Source organism: Clarias gariepinus, chromosome 4 (assembly GCF_024256425.1).
Source record: "Clarias gariepinus isolate MV-2021 ecotype Netherlands chromosome 4, CGAR_prim_01v2, whole genome shotgun sequence".
NCBI classification, from domain to species: domain Eukaryota; kingdom Metazoa; phylum Chordata; class Actinopteri; order Siluriformes; family Clariidae; genus Clarias; species Clarias gariepinus.
In genome coordinates, this window is record NC_071103.1 from 11,910,937 (window position 1) to 11,927,815 (window position 16,879).

Below are 16,879 nucleotides of genomic sequence, written 5' to 3' on the forward strand. Positions count from 1 at the left end.
TAAAATAGGGAAACTTACATGATTTAATAACTTATTATTAATTAATTAATTTTAAAATAATGTTAGTTAAAGTGGCTTAGTGGTTAGCACTGTTGCTTTGCACCTCAAGGGTCTGGGTTCGATTCCCACCCCGGTATCTGGGTGCTCTCCTCATGCTTGATGGGTTCTCTTTGGGTACTTGAGGCTAGTTGATGTTTCTAAATTGACTGTAGAGTGTGTGTGAGTGAGTGAGCAATGTTGAAACTGAAGCCATGACACAAGATGAGCCAATGTGATAAACAGACAACAGAACAGACCATCGCTTATATTTAATAAGATTGCCACTTAATTATTATTATTATTATTATTATTATTATTATTAATATTAATATTAATATTATAATATTAAAAATAATAATATTATAAAATTATTATTCTTTTTTGGTTAATGTGAGATGTCATTCATTGCTGCTGGTCTGAATGGATGTGTTGTTGTTTATTCTGGAAGTGAATCATTACAGGGATTAATAAAAAATCTTTTTCAATTTCTACTTGAATGCTCAGTAGCACTTAAGCAATAATACTGAAGCTACTATTCCTGAAATGATTGCTCTGGGTTATTAGTCAATGCAAATATGTAGCAGTGTTCTGTTTTTTTTTCAATAGTGTTTTTTTTTTTATCAATGTGAATTACAATGATAATTTGATAGGTATGACAGATTTCACTATGCAATTTAAAATAAACAACCTTGGTTTAAAAAAACAAAACAAAGGAGTCTAATCTTATTGTTGAGCTGAGCGGAGTGCACTGGCTCATCTCACCTTTAGTGTCATAGCATGACTGCCAAATAACTCTTTGTAATTAATGAAAGAATCTTTCTTCATCTCACTAGGCTTGGGATTTATGGCGTTATATTTCTGCCACAATCCTGAGCAAAAGCACTTTCTCTCTCACGTTCAAACTCCCTATTGTGTGCTTAAAATCTCTAACTCATTTTTTGTGCTGCTGAACCTCTCTCTCTCTGTTATAGGGACTAGAGAAGGATCAATTCCAGGCGGTCAGAAACTGGCGGAGGTTACATTCTGATTACCTGTTTCTGATTGGCTCCTTCTTCTCATGGTCTGTTTTTTCACTTAGCGGCTCGTACGTTTCAGCATCGCGTTAGTTTATATTGTGATGATTTATTTTTGTGTTCAGCATAAGGTGCATTTTTACGGTGTTTGTTACAGTAGGTAGGTGTAGTGGTTAGCACTGTCGCCTCGCACCTCCAGGGTCTGGATTCGATTCCCATCTCTGTGTGCATGGAGTTTGCGTGTTCTCCCCATGCTTGGTGGGTTTCCTCCGGGTACTCCGGTTTCCTCCCGCAGTCCAAAGACATGCAGGTTGGAATAATTGGCGTTCCCAAATTGCCCTTAGGTGTGAATTTGGCACCCTGTCCAAGATGTAACCTACCTTGTGGCCTAAATCCCCTGGAATAGACCCTGAATACAGGATAAAGTGGTATGGACAGTGAGTGAGATGAGTTTTAATTATAGAAAACATTGCTTTGGCTTGTTTTATTGCTTAAACTTATATACTTTCCTTTTAGTAGAATACTACCTAGCTTTCACCTAGTATATATATATATATATATATATATATATACAGTATATATATATATATATATATATATATATATATATATATATATATATATATATATATTCTATCCATCCATCTAAGAACCTCTGTTATCCAACTAGGAAACATGGAGGCCAATGGTGACCATTGTATTTAATCCCATTTTTTAAAACCCTCAAAGCACAGGCGGGAATCGAACTCGGACCTTGGAGGTGCAAGCGCTGGTTCTAACAACTAAGACACTATTCCGCCTCTTTTTTATAAAGTATATTCCAATAATAACTGAAAATGTCTGTCCCTGTCTAGATAACAATTTATATTTTAGTTTTGTGAGACAACCTGAAGTTTTGTTAAAGATAAATAAGCTATAAAAATAGCATTTATATATATATATATATATATATATATAATATATATATATATATATATATATATATATATATATATATGTTTTACAAATAATGTAACAAATTATTTTTGTTTTCCTTTGGCTTCTGGCAAATCTCACGTTGGTGTCGGATTGTAAAGAGGTGTGTGGATAAATTGGGAAACGGTGAACAGCTAATGCAGTTAGTAGGCATTCTGCCTCTGTATATTCTCACAAGCATCAGTTTATTACTTTTATTGCTGTTATTTGTCTAGGAAGATAGGCAGAAGGACAGTACCGGCAAGCAAGACATTTAGCTTACAGACAGGGTCAGGGAGAGTGGGTGAGAACAGAAACAAGAACAGAGACGGTTGTAGCCAAAATCTTTGAAATTCATGAGACTTTTACCCTCTCCAAATATAATGACCACCTATGAATAAAACCTTTGACTATAATATTTTCCATATTTTAAACTATGTATTTTATTTCAAATGACCTAGCAAACAACATTAAATTTACCCTATTTAATGTTAAAAAAATAATAATGATATAAACGATGATAAAGTATAATGACTGTTAAAGGTAAAAACAAGTAGAGGACGATGGAGCAGTCAGAAACAGGTGGTCGGAATGTATCTTGCTTGAGTTTCTGATTGGCTGGAATCGACTCTTCTCTGGTCTCTGGTTGGCTGGAATTGTTGCAGGATTATAACGTTGCAACAATTTGAGCAAGTGTAGGCAGATGGCGAAAGATGTTGAGTGAGCGTTTCAGCGTGCAAAAACAATTTTAAGCACATGAGAGGGTTTTTTTTTATTCAATTATAACACAATATGTATTGACCTGATCATCTTTTTTTACTTTTATATTTATACACATTGCCAATCTTGCAATGATATTATATCCAAATACATACTCTATACAATATGGAGTTGGTTCACCTTTTGCAGCCATAACAGCTACGATTCTTTCCACAAGAAACTGATGTTGGATGAGAAAGCCTGGCTCACAATATCTGTTCCAGTTCCACACTGGACTCATCAAACCGTCTCTTTATTGTCCTTGCTATATATATATATATATATATATATATATATATATATATATATATATATATATATATATATATATGCCAAACACTAGGAATGGCAAGCATTTGTGATACAATCCTTACTTTGACCCATGAATACAGGCTATGTCCCTAGAAGCTCTTTTGAGCTATGCTCACTCAATCAGCAATACTGGTCCAATCTTTTATCAAAAATTACTTTCAGCTGTATCCGTTCATGCTGCTGCTCTTGCAACACAGGGCAGTTAAACTCGCTTGGTGGAAATGCTAATAGCCTACTCTTGTTAGAGCTAAAAGACACCCGGAGAAAACTAGTGTCCACAAGTGGCACGTCTCAGTGCGATCGACGGGGAAGACGGAAATGCCATTTTTTCCACTGAGAGAGCAGGGACAAGTATTGCTCCTTGGATTTCTGACCATGACCAAGACGAAGATGTCTGCAGGCTGTATGGGTTATTTGATTACAGTCATGTGGTGATCCTTTAGCTTTATTGTATGTGGATCATACGGTGCATCTACGATCTTGCCACGCTTGAACACATTGTCAATTTTATAGCCATATTACAGCCTTTTTTACAGCCTGGTTAGCATGCGTGAACACAACAGGACAAGATTTAATTTGAGTGTTTACACATTGGATTTTATGTGTTAGTGCTTATTAGTTGATATCAGTGCTGTTGTAAGGATAGGGCCAATCAGACTTTCTTCCCTCTACCTAAGAATGATAAGACTTTTATATGCCCACTGTATTAAATGCATCCTACATCACCTTTATTTCAAATACTACAGATCATTATGGGCATACGTCATGGCCATGAATATTTGCTTCAAGCAGGAATGGGATTTATAGTCTTTAATACACGCTCTACCCATTCCTTTTTTTTCTTCCTTTTAATCTTTGATGAAAGTGATACGTAATGATTAAGTATTTAACATGAACAGAGGAACGTCTTTTATGCCAACTGGATATTGGAACCGGAACTTCATTTTTTAAGGCACTTACACTGCGAGTGGTGCGAGCAGCTTATGCGAGTGAGACTGTAATATTGTAGTGTAGATTTGACAGTTAAATGAACTAAAACACAGTTTATTAGAAATGGCTTAGAGGCTTTCAGTGATTCCTTATGACAAACACTACAGATAATAGTCTTGAGTATTCGCAGTCGCCATGAATATATGCTTTCCCTTATGGTTTCTAGCTCCTGCTCAACTCCCTAATAGATCCTTGAACACAGACACAATAATAATACCTGCTTTTGCCATGATTACTCACAGTAATAATAATAATAAAAAGTACATATATGTTCTGTTTGTGGGGAAAAGTGGTGGGGGTGACACCTATACGTAAACAGGTCGAAATCCGTCATTTTCTCTTAACGTAAAAACATCAAGTTTCTACATCATCACTCACTCACTCACTCACTCACACTTCATACTGCTTATCCTGGTACAGGGTCTCAGGAGGCCTGAAGCCTATCCCAGAGGACTCGGGGCATTAGGCAGGGTGTTCCAATCCATCACACACGACAGGGAATTGATCAGTTTACCTACTCTGCATGTCTTTGGACTGTGGGAGAAACCTGGAGGAAACCCACCAAGCACGGAGAGAACATACTCAATGGACAAGAACCCGAGATAAAGAATCGAAACCTTGACCCTGGAGCTGCCAGGCCACAGTGCTAACCCACACCACTGTGTCCCCTGTGTAATCATTACGTGACAGTTTACACATGTTACAACCACGGCATCATGGTCTCGATTTGGATTTTTACCTTTTCACTTGCACCATTTTTTGGTGGCATATTGCACATACTGTATGGACCCGGGTTTTTTTTTCTTTCCTTTTTTACTTTGGCAGAATCACTCAAAAGCCATCTGTTCAGGTGAAGACTGTTGGTGTACAGCAAGTGCCAAGTCATGCCACAGATTCTCAATCAGATTGAGGTCTAGACTGTAACGGTGCCATCTTAACTCCTTTAAGATCTGGGTCACCCCTCCAGGTTTGGCAGTATGTGTAGAGTCATTGTTTGTTGGAAAGTTTCAAGTCTGAAGGTTTGAAAACTGTACCAGGTTTTCTTCTCGAATTGTGCTGTGTTTGGCTTCCATCAACCCGACAAGGTTTCCCTGTCCTTGCTGATGAAAAACCTTTCCGGAGAATGTTCACTGTGGAGATGGTGTTCTCAGGTTGATATACAGCTAAAAAGTCCAGACGTCCTTGTTTTTCCACATACTTGCTGAGTCTCCGAGTAGGAGTTTATAGGTTTTTTTTTTTTGTTTCCACAGTTGAACAACTGCTTTCCTTTTACAGCAGTTTTAGAAAAGTCAAGTTTACAGAGCGCACAGGCTAGGGCTGTCCCGTGAGCAGTTTTTCCAATTTAAGTTGTGGAACTCTTCAGCACTTTTACAGTTACCCTGGGCCTCTTGGTTGCTTCTCTAACTAATGCCCTCTGGACTGCTGATGGACAGCCTCCTCTAGGCAGAGTAGGCAAAGTTGTGTCTTATTCTTTTAGTTTATAATAATGAATTTAATGTTCATATCCAATTTGTAAATGTTTGAGAGATTTTTCTTTGTTCCATATAGTTTTGAAATAAATGTTTATGTATAGACTTTGCCCTGATTCAGGCAATTATCTAATCAGCCAATCACTTTGCAACAATGCAATGCATTTAGACACATAGAAATGCTCAAGATGATCTGCTAAAGTTCAAACCGGGGATCAGAAATGGGAGGAAATTAAGTGATATTGACGGGGCTATGGTTGTGGAAGCCAGACGGGCTGGTCTGAATATTTCAAAAGCTAACCTACTGGGATTTTCACACACAACCATCTCTATGGTTTACAGAGAATGGTCAGAAAAAGAGAAAATATCCAGTGAGCTGGAGTTCTCTGGGTTAAAATGCCTTGTTTGATGCCAGAGCTCGAAGGAATATGGCCAGACTGATTTGAGCTGGTAGAAAGGCAACAGTAAAACAAATAACATCGTGTTACAACCGAGGTATGATGAAGAGCATGTCTGAACATGCAACACATCAAACCTTGAAGCAGATGGGTTTCAGCAGCCGAAGAGCACACCAGGTGCCACACCTGTCAGCTAAGACCAGGAAAATGAGGCTGCAATCCATATGGGCTTACCAGAATTGGACGTCAATATGGGCCAAAGAAATGTTTCCAGATCCTTCCTAATCTATGCCATGAAAAATGAAGGCATTTCCAAAGCCCAAATCGGGTCCAATCCAGTCCTAGTAAGGTGTAACTAATGAAGTGCCTTATGAATATATGTTATCTTACAAACTCAAACCCCCTATTTCCACCGGAAGTGGAAGTGCCGCATTCCAGCTGTGATTCAGATGTCAGAGTTGATTGCTGCCATTTCACTCAATACTTGTGTTTACACCAGGTGTGCCATGGTGCCTTTCCAAAGCATCCCAGGAGGGGCTTTCTACAGTATGCTGCTATGCTGAAGATATGTGCCTAGTCTTTTTTTCTTTTTACTTTTTGCCAGAAGTCGCTTCTGAGATGCATCTAAAAGCAACAACCCACCAATTAGGTAGTACCTTTTTCTCAAGTACTCTAATTTAAATAAAAGTATAAGACCATTCAAAAACAAACATGAGTTGATTCTGTTTAGGTAGCACTTTCCTTATTAATATTCATACCACACTAACTGTCAAGTCAAGCCACTCTGAGACTGAAACAATACCAGTGGGGCATAAAGCATAAAGAAAACCACATCACACATGCATCGTTATAGATCTGCTCCTAGTGGTGATCCGGGGTGAGGAACAGTTATTATATTAATATCATGTGGCTCTTTTCTTGCATGCACATGGACTTCATTTAAATAGTGACTTCTAATTGTATTATACTGTGTATATGCAACTGGTTGGACAAAAAAAAAAATTTTCAAGTAGAGAAAATTACAAAAATTTTAATAGATTTTGCAAAGATCACATTTTGTTCATGATGTATAGGTCTAATTATGTCCATGTCCATATACAGTAACGTACACACAATAGTTGCGCCGCATTGAGTCACCATGTGAATCTGAGTGAGTAGTATTTTACACCTCCCTGCCATCGCAGCGCCAGTATAAATATGTCATACCTGGCAAACCGAGCCTTATGTGTCGTGCATAATGTTGAGAGACTCCGTGGTTGGATTCCTGTTTTGTGGCCATCTTTACTATTTAATCAGACAGCTCTTGAATCTCTTTCCTGCTCTCTTATTCATCCATTAGTGAAAAGTAGGAGCAGATTGAAGCTCTTGGAGCTGTTTGGCCATTTGCACCTCGTTGTTTGCTGACAGAAATTGACGAACGTTTGGTTGTTCTCCAACAGATCGCTCATTTATCCACAAGTATCCTTTTTATGTGAATAATAGGTCCTTTTGGATTAGCCCACATCCTGACTGAATAAGGGAGAAGCTCCTTTTAACTAAGACCCTCCTTACCTTGTCGAATTGAACCCTTCAATATGATGCTGGAATTAATTTATGTCTACAAATGCTTGTTGTTGCAAAACTAAAACTTGCTCATTAGTCACTTGTCATGACAATGTGCTTTTTGCTTCAGGATGACAAATTGTCTTTATTCTGAGGAAGATATGATAGTTTGCTATTCTCTATATTAAAAGAAATCTTGACTTATTAAACATGCTTTTTAAAGTTGTACAAATAACTTGTCAGTCGGTTTTAAAAGGAAGTAAAGGCTGAATTATAGACTGCACAAGATACCTACAGTATAAGCATCTATGACATGGCGGGTTACCTTATACTTTTTTTTAATGGAAATATACAGTATCTAGTATTAGTACTAGAGTGCTTTAGGATATTGTAACCGATTGATTAAATTGCATTAATATAGTTTTCAACATAAGTTGAGACGTTAAAATCTCAATAATTTCACGTAATGCTTTATTGCGGTTTTATTTTTTTTCCTCATGTCATGTAAAATTACTGGGAGATTTGTTGCTGCCTGAAGCTTTCCTATCTGTTGTTACTGCCTAGTTGGATTTGAAAACTTATTTGGCCTTTACGTCCTCAATCTAGACCTCAAGGATAAAGTTACTGCAAAAAAATATTCTGTGTTTATTCTCTCTCACCGGAGAAAAACAACAGAGAAGCATCGCTTGTTCTCTGCGACCCTGCCACGCTTTTCTTGCAGTTCATTTCTGCTCCACTTTCTCTTGCTTCCAGGTCTGTGAATCAAAAAGTACAGATATACACACACACACTCACTTTGTATGTGTATCTACATTCTGTGCACACATACACCTACACACACTAGCACCCCATCAAAAATCCTTAAGATCTGTACACCTGTCGGCCTCGCTTCAGCACGCTGGGAGGAACAATCAAAGTTCTCCGCTCGTTTTTTGATGCATCAGAGGCCATGAGACTTTTTTTGTTTTTTTGGATTTACACTCTGGACAATTCTGGCTTGTTTCTACACGTGGCTGGTGGTTTGTGCATCAGCCAAATCTTGGTGAAACACACATCCCTGTGTGATTACTTGGAATGGGATGTTTCAATCTTTATGATCTGCTGTTCTCTCATTTCTAAAAACAGACTAAGTGCATGAACCTAAGATTTTGCGTGTTTGTTTGTGATGAAATGAGAGTGTATGCTGCTGATTTAGATCAGAGCTTGACCTCATCTGAGATGAACATTTAGTCTACATCATCCAACACATTGGCGTATGCCACCCGCGCATGTGCGTGTGCTAGATTGTGTGTGTGTGTGTGTAAGTTTGGACATGAACACTTTTATGTAGCTGGTAGGCTGGTTGCCATGGCTTTGAGAGTTAAGCAATCAAACGCATACTATGATACCTCTTGTCTTTTATTCCATAACCCTACGGCTATATATAGCATCCTCCATATACTCCCACTCTGCCTCCTCCCACTGGCTTTCTCTCTGTACATCTCCTGCCACACACATATTCTCTGTCCCTTTTCCCCCTCACACTTTCATGTGTGTCATTTTATCATTCATGTGCTGTAGCACCACTGATTTTATACTAAGGTCTTTGAGAGGTTTTTATTGTTCTCTACCTACCTACCTGCTTTCCTATCTACCTACTGTACCTACATTACTCTATCCATCCATCCACTTACTTTTAATCTAGCTAGCTACCTAATTACATACCTATCTACTGATTTACCTAACTACTTAACCATTTATTTACAGTTATACCAACCTACTTACCTACCCACCCACCTACTGATTTACCTACCTACCTACTTAGCCTACCTACCTACCTGCTTTCCTATCTACCTCCTGTACCTATATTGCTTTGTTATCCATCCATCCATTACAGTACTTTCAATCTAGCCAGCTACCTACTTATATACTTACCTACTAATTTACCTACCTACAGTACCTACCTACCTACCAAGCTACCTATCTATCTACCAATAGCTTTCTACCTACTACTGGGGCCAGGGGTAGCTCAGTGGTTAAGGCATTGGACTGCGGTTTGGAATGTCCCAGGTTCAAACCCCACAACCACCAAGTTGCCACTGTTGGGCCCTTGAGCAAGGCCCTTAACCCTCAACTGCTCAGATGTGTAATGAAATAAAAATGTGGATAAGAGCATCTGCCAAATGCCTAAATGTAAATGTACTAACCTACCTAGCAGGATAGCTTAGCTACCAAGCTATCAGCCTGCGTGCATTTTATCCCTCATTTTTTTTTTTGCATTTTACATTACAAGGTTTTAGTAAATATATAGGGATAAATATACACCAGGATTGTGCAATAGTGAGTGACATACCATTTTTTAGTACATGAGCATAACTATACAAACATGTAAAAAAAAATGGGTAAAGAAGAAGCACAGATACATATGATCATGTGTTTTATGGTTTTTAGTTTCTATGACTAAAAACCTCACGAAAAAAACATTTTGTTTAATAAAAATTTTTTTCCACAACCTTTTTTATGGCATCATTCCCATATTCCAGTAGCGGTAAAAATGTACACATTTTTAAAGTAATGATGACTTCGGTGCTTCGTGAAATACTGTATTTGAAAACCCGGATGTCTGAAGCCTCCCTTTCCATATAAGCATCTGGTGTTTTAAATCAGTCATTGGCCATTGCTGTGTTGCCAGTACGCATCTGTACTGCTTGAATTTTAAGGATTAAGAAGTCTAGAAAAAAAATATTCCAATAACTGCAATCATGATATTCGAAACATTATTTGTTTACATTTTACAACTTGCAATTGATTTGCTTTTCAAGGAGGCGTTAATAAATATGTTGTCTGAGTCTTCATTTATTTATGCTAAATTTCATGCTGAAGTGAGCAAACCGAGCAGTTCTACTTTGAGATGGCGCACAGTGAGCAAATGGCAAGGCCTAATTAATGAGATACAGAGAACTTCATTTAGAAGACATTTGTTATCTTACACTGGATTAAGGCTGAAAATGTTACTCATCAGCATCGGTTATCTTCCTTTGAGTTAGGGCTCGACAAATTAAAACCTAGGCAGCATACAAAATAACGTGGAAAGTCCACTGAACACACACACACACACACACACACACACGTATTATGCATGCATTCACTGAGCTATGAAACAAGGCAACGGTAATCTCCTATTAAATGTTTGCGCTTCCAAAATCTCATCATACCGAATCTCTGCTTATTCCACTTAGCATATGGCCTATTACCATAATGACACCTCACCAGTAGTCTGATAAACATTTTAACCATGTGGTTGCGGTGCCAAAATAAGCCTGTGCAAAATGGCGGCCTCAGGTTTATTTGATCTGGGTTAATTGCCCTCAGTGCGGTAACTAAGACATTTTTCACCAGTCTCTTGTTTGCCTTATTGTAGATATGAAGCGATAACGCATCCATTTCTGTCTAAATTTATACTCATTTCTGTTTCATGTGTGTGTTGGAAGGTGCTGGTTGTGTGCATGTCTGAAACAGAGCTCATGTGTTTTACAGTATGTTAAATAATTCTTTAAACATTGTGTAACGTACATCATGGTGAAAATATAGCACAGAAAAACCGTTCTGAATCTTTAAAATCTTTAAAAGGTTTCATCTCGTTTCTGCTCATCTGCTCCACTTCAAAGTGTTAACAATTTGTTTATAAAAGCTTGGCATGAGTGTTACAAGAGCTTGCATGATCCCCAGTCAACCAAATCTTACCTTATCTGTAGTGAGGGGGATTTTTTGTGGTATTTCCCTTTAATGATGTCATAAAAATTAACTCGGACCATTAAATCTCCAGTGTACTGTTTGGCCCTTTCCCACAGTAAACTGAAGTTTCAATTTGTTTAATCAAGACCTTTTAGCAGTACAAAACATAAAGAGTGTTCATGAAATTGTTGAGTACAGTATGATGCCTTTGAGTTTAGCTGTTGATTGAAAAGGGAAGGAGTGCGATCCCTCTGCTGGGCAAACAATTCAATCCTCAACAGTAGCACTGGAAGAGAGATCGAATTTACAGCCCAGCTTATTTGTTATTTAATATACTTACTGTAGTTATTGGATCACTGTATACAATGGTGTACTAAAATTGTAACATTTAACTCTAGTAGGTGGCAGCATGGTGCCTTGAACCTCCAGGTTCTGGGTCCAATTCCCGTCTCGAGGACTGTGTGCATGTTCTCTCTGTGCTTGGTGGGTTTCCTCCAGGTACCCAGGTTCGCTCCCACAGTCCTTGACATTTCCTCCCGGAGTGGCAAGACATGCAGCTAACCGGCGTTCCCAAATTGGCCACAGTGTGTAAATCATACAGTGTGATTGGCACCCTGTCCAGGGTATACCCCGCCTCATGCCCTAAATCTCCTGGGATAGGCTCTAGGCCCCGTGACCCTGTGTACAGTACAAGATAAAGCAGTATAGACGATGAGTAAGTGAGCGAGTGAACCCTAGTAAACTAGGTAAAAAAAAAATGCTTATAAAAAAAAATGCAATTTGAAGTCCTGAATGTTAACTTTTATATGAGTCATTAACAACTACCATGGAGTGTGACATCATTAATAAATTCAGCCCTGAATATGTGTAAGCCCAATCAGGCATAGTTTCCATTTTTTGGCCTCATGTCCTATAGCAAATTACACACTAGATATGATAAATTATTATAGGATTACTTTCTTTCTAAAGCGTAAAAACTTTTTTTTTCAATTTTTTAATTTACTTCTACGACTAAAAGATAATACCTTAATTTATAACAATTTTTCTAGCCAATACCTGACCACTACCACTGCCATTACATGGAATATCATACGTTATACAGTATATAGTGAATACTGTAAATATGAAACTGTAATAAATTATGGATTTATTATAATGTTATTTGTTTATATGTGTTTATTACAATGTAATTTTTATTTGGGTTTATTAGTAATGAATATAAATTTCTTATAATGTTAAAAAAACACCATCGTGACACTATATCACTCCATCAAGGTTAAACAGGAGTGTGGATGATTCAGACAATGATTCCTTGCAGCTTTTATTTTTAAATTTTTTTTTTAACTGTTATATTTCTATATTTGATCTTGTTCTCAAACGGGATTCCTCGTAGTTGTTTTTGTGTATTTCAGTGTGAAATATTGTAATTACAACAAATTGTCAGGCCCTGGCACTGGAATTATTGCTGTGGGCGACATCACACTGCAAAAGGCACTTAAATTCAAGGCCGGAACTGTAAATAACTGAGACACCCTTCTGGAACACAAATACGACATAAATACACACATTCACTCCACGATACGCGATCTTCCTCATAATCTCGGAGAGGTTCATGCGGCCATCTTCTATATTTATACTGCGTGATGAAAGACTTTTTTCATATAGAGTGAAAAAGGCAGATATGTGTTTGAGAAACAAATATTAAAAAGCAGAGACAACAAATGCAGTTTGGGAGAAGGAGAGTAAAGTTACAGGAATCATATCCACTTAAACATGCAACGTTATACTTTATATTAAATTTAATCATTGTTATATCAAACCCTGCTGATGCTTTTTTTTCCCTTTTGTATCGCCTTTGTACAGTATTCCTCCACGTCTCCTCACAATATCTGTTGCCACAGCAGCAAAAACTGGCTGAGCAAAAGACTGATTGAAAGAGAAAATGCCATGTGACACGCTTACTGGAGAAACTCTGTGTTCGGTATGTGTGTGCGTGTGTGTGTGCGAGTGATTCAAGGCAAAAGAATCGATGTCTCTGCCAGTCACTGAAACAGATAAATCTATGTACTGTATATTCAACTTAGAATTAATGATAGTCTGCTGCTAATTGAAGTGTATGTGTGTTTGTTCATCCATTCATTCATTTAGTGTGGATGTGGACAGTGAAGAAGACACCCTGAGTAATCCCTGCTTCCCCCATACTACTTCTCGCAGTGGATATTATTAATTAACTAATTAATTAAATAACTAATTAATTAATTAATCAACTAATTAACTAATTAATTAATTAATTGAAGGGGAAAAACATTGTTTTGTGAAGAAGCAGTTTTCCTCGTGGGGACCAGCCATGTGTCCCGGCAAGGTCAAAACTCTCAGATATTCCTGTTCTTCAGGCGACACATGCTTCCACCAAGATATAAAAATATGCCCACCGCCCCAGCACTTGTGGACACACAGTGTAGTCAGTGTAGTAAGTGTAGCTAATCCGCCTACCAGCAGGGTTTTTTATTTTTTATTTTTTTATTATAAGAACCTGGAGACACCTACACAGACACAGAGAGAACATTTGAAACATCACACGGCCAGTAACTCGGGTTCAGGTTCAAACTTCACTGTTTGAGGCCCTGAAGCACTCTATAGTAAAAGGTCAGTAATTATACCATTATAGTAAATGACCCGATGGACCAAAGTGAAATAACCCTTCAGAAAACAGTACATATACAGAACTGTTCAAAAGTCTTAAGCAAGGTTCCAACTTTTATTCATGGTTTGCTTCCAAAGAGCCAGACTTTCTTGGATTTTTGATATAGTCTTGAGGAATAGCCTTTTTTGGCTCTCATTTTCAGTCCTGTTCCTGTACATGAGCAGTTTTAGATAAATGTTTTTTGTTTGTTAAACCACGCAGTGACCTATGGAATCATTTAAGCTAACTTACGTGTATGAGCCAGTGAGAAACTGGTGCAGATGGTGACAGATGATCAGGCCGGTGATTAGTATACTGGTGATGCTGAATGCTGACTGGTTGGAAAAAACGAGAGGGCAAATGAGGTCCTGCTGAGGTTGTTACGTAAGCAGCCAATTTTTAAATCGTACTGTATCTTTAGGCACTTTGCAACCTGTCACAGTAAAACATTTGTTCCCATTTCTTTAATTGAATCTGCATAATTTAATTTAATTAACACAAAGAAAGAGTGGTGGCTCAAGACTTTTGCACAGTACTGCATTGTTAATAGCAACACTGTATCGCATTGCTGCCACACAGCTCCAGAGTTTAATCCTGAACTTAGGTGACTGCTGATGTGGAGTTTTGTATGTTCACTTCCACATCTCTTAAACATATTGGTAACTTTGGTCTGTGTCCGGAGATCATGATGATGCCACAGCTATCTGTAGCCACGCTCTTTGGGTGGAAACTAACCATTTGTGGGCATCTGCTAGCTCAGGAATGCAGAATCAGGTATATTTTGGCTCAGAGGAAATATGTGATAGCCTTCGGTCGGTAGTTGTTACCTTGATGTGGGAGTGTCCTTATGACAGGTGAGAATTGGCTAAATTAGGGGAAAAATGATAAGGCTAATGCAGTCAGACTCATGTGACAGTATTGCATGCTGGAAGGGGGTTGAAGTTCAGGGACCCATATGGCACCTATGTGACAAATAACGATTTTGCAAATAATGATTTTTGTGTCCAAACGGTGATGTCAAGTGTTGGCCTTGCGTTGGAGCTCTGAGGCAAATCTACTGAATCTGTGTTTATTAACACAAATTTACATAGCAGGGCTTGACATTCAGTTTTTACTGCCACAGGGCTGAGATGTTTACTTCATTTCATAGAAAAAAAAAAAAAAACGAAATCAACTGGGATTTGGACAATTTTTAAAATGTAATATATAAAACGTTTAATTAAAGTACATAGCTGAGATGATGTTGCGCTCCATTGCCTTTGCCCTGGGATCAGACCAGACAGGGTGGCCTTTGGTCCCTATGAGCATAGGTGAGCCTTGGATGCCTACAACAATATAATACAGAACATAATCTGTCAAATATACAAATATACAATATAGAAAATATTGCACACATCTACCCGAAGGAAGTTACAGGTTGCCATTTTTGATCTTGTAAAATAAGAGACAGAACCAGTTTTATTTCACTGCCCGAACCTACTTTTGTACTTTTCCTATTTCGACAGTTTCATATGTTTCACAGGTGAACTTCCACTTCAAGACCTTTTTTTCCCAGCAATCATGCTACTGAGTCACCGTAACCATGACAGCAGTAACACTAAGGTTTAATCTCAAAGCACGCACAAATCATACTCTGCCCTATAACACTGAGTTATTTTGAAGCCTTTTTGAGTTTATTCACTTTAATATTTTTCCTCAACACTGTGAAGTGTAATTATGGCACACAGTGTACAAAAATACAGGACACGAAACGTTATACCCCCTTTTTTAAAAAAACAAACAAAAAAACAACAACAATGTATTATATGAGATGGGCAACCACCCTACTTTACATGCAGTATGAGGAAGTTGAGGGTCAAATCTCAATTGCCTGATGGCTGGCCAACATTAAGCTGAGCAGTAGATTCTAAATGGTGAAACAAACTGGTAGTGTTTGTCTGATGGTGTTCTTTGTCTGCTCTGGATGGCAGCATATTAAGCATTTTAAGATAAACTGCAATTTGTCAAACTTCATTACATGCAACAGTGTTCATCGATTAGACTTCAACGGATAAAAACAAAAACTGCCATAGTGGTGAGCTGACCTGTCCTCCAGCACATTATCAGTAACACTTCCCTCACTGTCTGCATGCTGTTCCTGTTGTTGTTGCACAACACGGGTGCCACTGAACTTTACACTTGTTAAATGATAGGCTGTTTGTGTTTCACTTGCTGCATGTGCCATGAATATGATTATTAGGCTGTTTATAAGCCAAGGAGGAAGCATGCATGGGTTTATTAGCATTTACTATTTATTCACTTATCAAATCAGGCGACTGGATGAGACAATTTACTTGCCCAACCCAATTTTTGTTTGCCCTGGGCAAGCAGTAATGTCAAGTCTAGCATTAACATATTTGCTTCAAAATATATTATAAATCATGAAATATTTTAAAGCAAATGTATTTATACTGGGCTTGACCTTACTGCTTGCCTGGGGCAATCAAGTATCAGTAAGGGCAAGTAAATTCTCTCATCCGTTATACCCCCGGGGGAGCTCTGGTCCATAAGACCTCTGGGAGTGTGCTGTGGTCTCTGGCAAAAGGACGTTGGCTGTGAATGCTTTGGGTGATGTTGGTTATGAGGTGGTGTGCCTCCTTGGATTAGTCTTGTTTGTCTGGTGTATTTCATAGGATTGATATCTGAAGAATTTAAAGGCCATTTCTGATACCTATCTTTTGATACCTTTCTATCATGGCCAGCAATGACTTTTTTCATCAATTTGTGCTACATTGGTTTTTCTGTGGGATTAGACCAGGTGATCTGGCCTTTGCTCCGCTCAGGTATAAATAAACCTGGGGTGACCATGATCATGTCACCATAATCAGTGGTATTCAATTCACCTGGGAGTGATGTTCGTGCTATGGCTGATCCGTGTACATAATAGCTTGATAACTATTCACAAATTCAGTTGGGAATAAACCGCCACAAAACATCTAGAAAACAGAATTTTATTTTTGCTTTCAA

General features: G+C 38.1%; 1 protein-coding gene across 3 annotated transcripts in view; it reads left to right on the plus strand.

The window, feature by feature from the left end:
* The window catches only part of grik5 (glutamate receptor, ionotropic, kainate 5), a 94,814-nt gene that overhangs the window by 37,332 nt on the left and 40,603 nt on the right, over nt 1-16,879 (plus strand). The gene's annotated exons all lie outside the window — the stretch shown is intronic.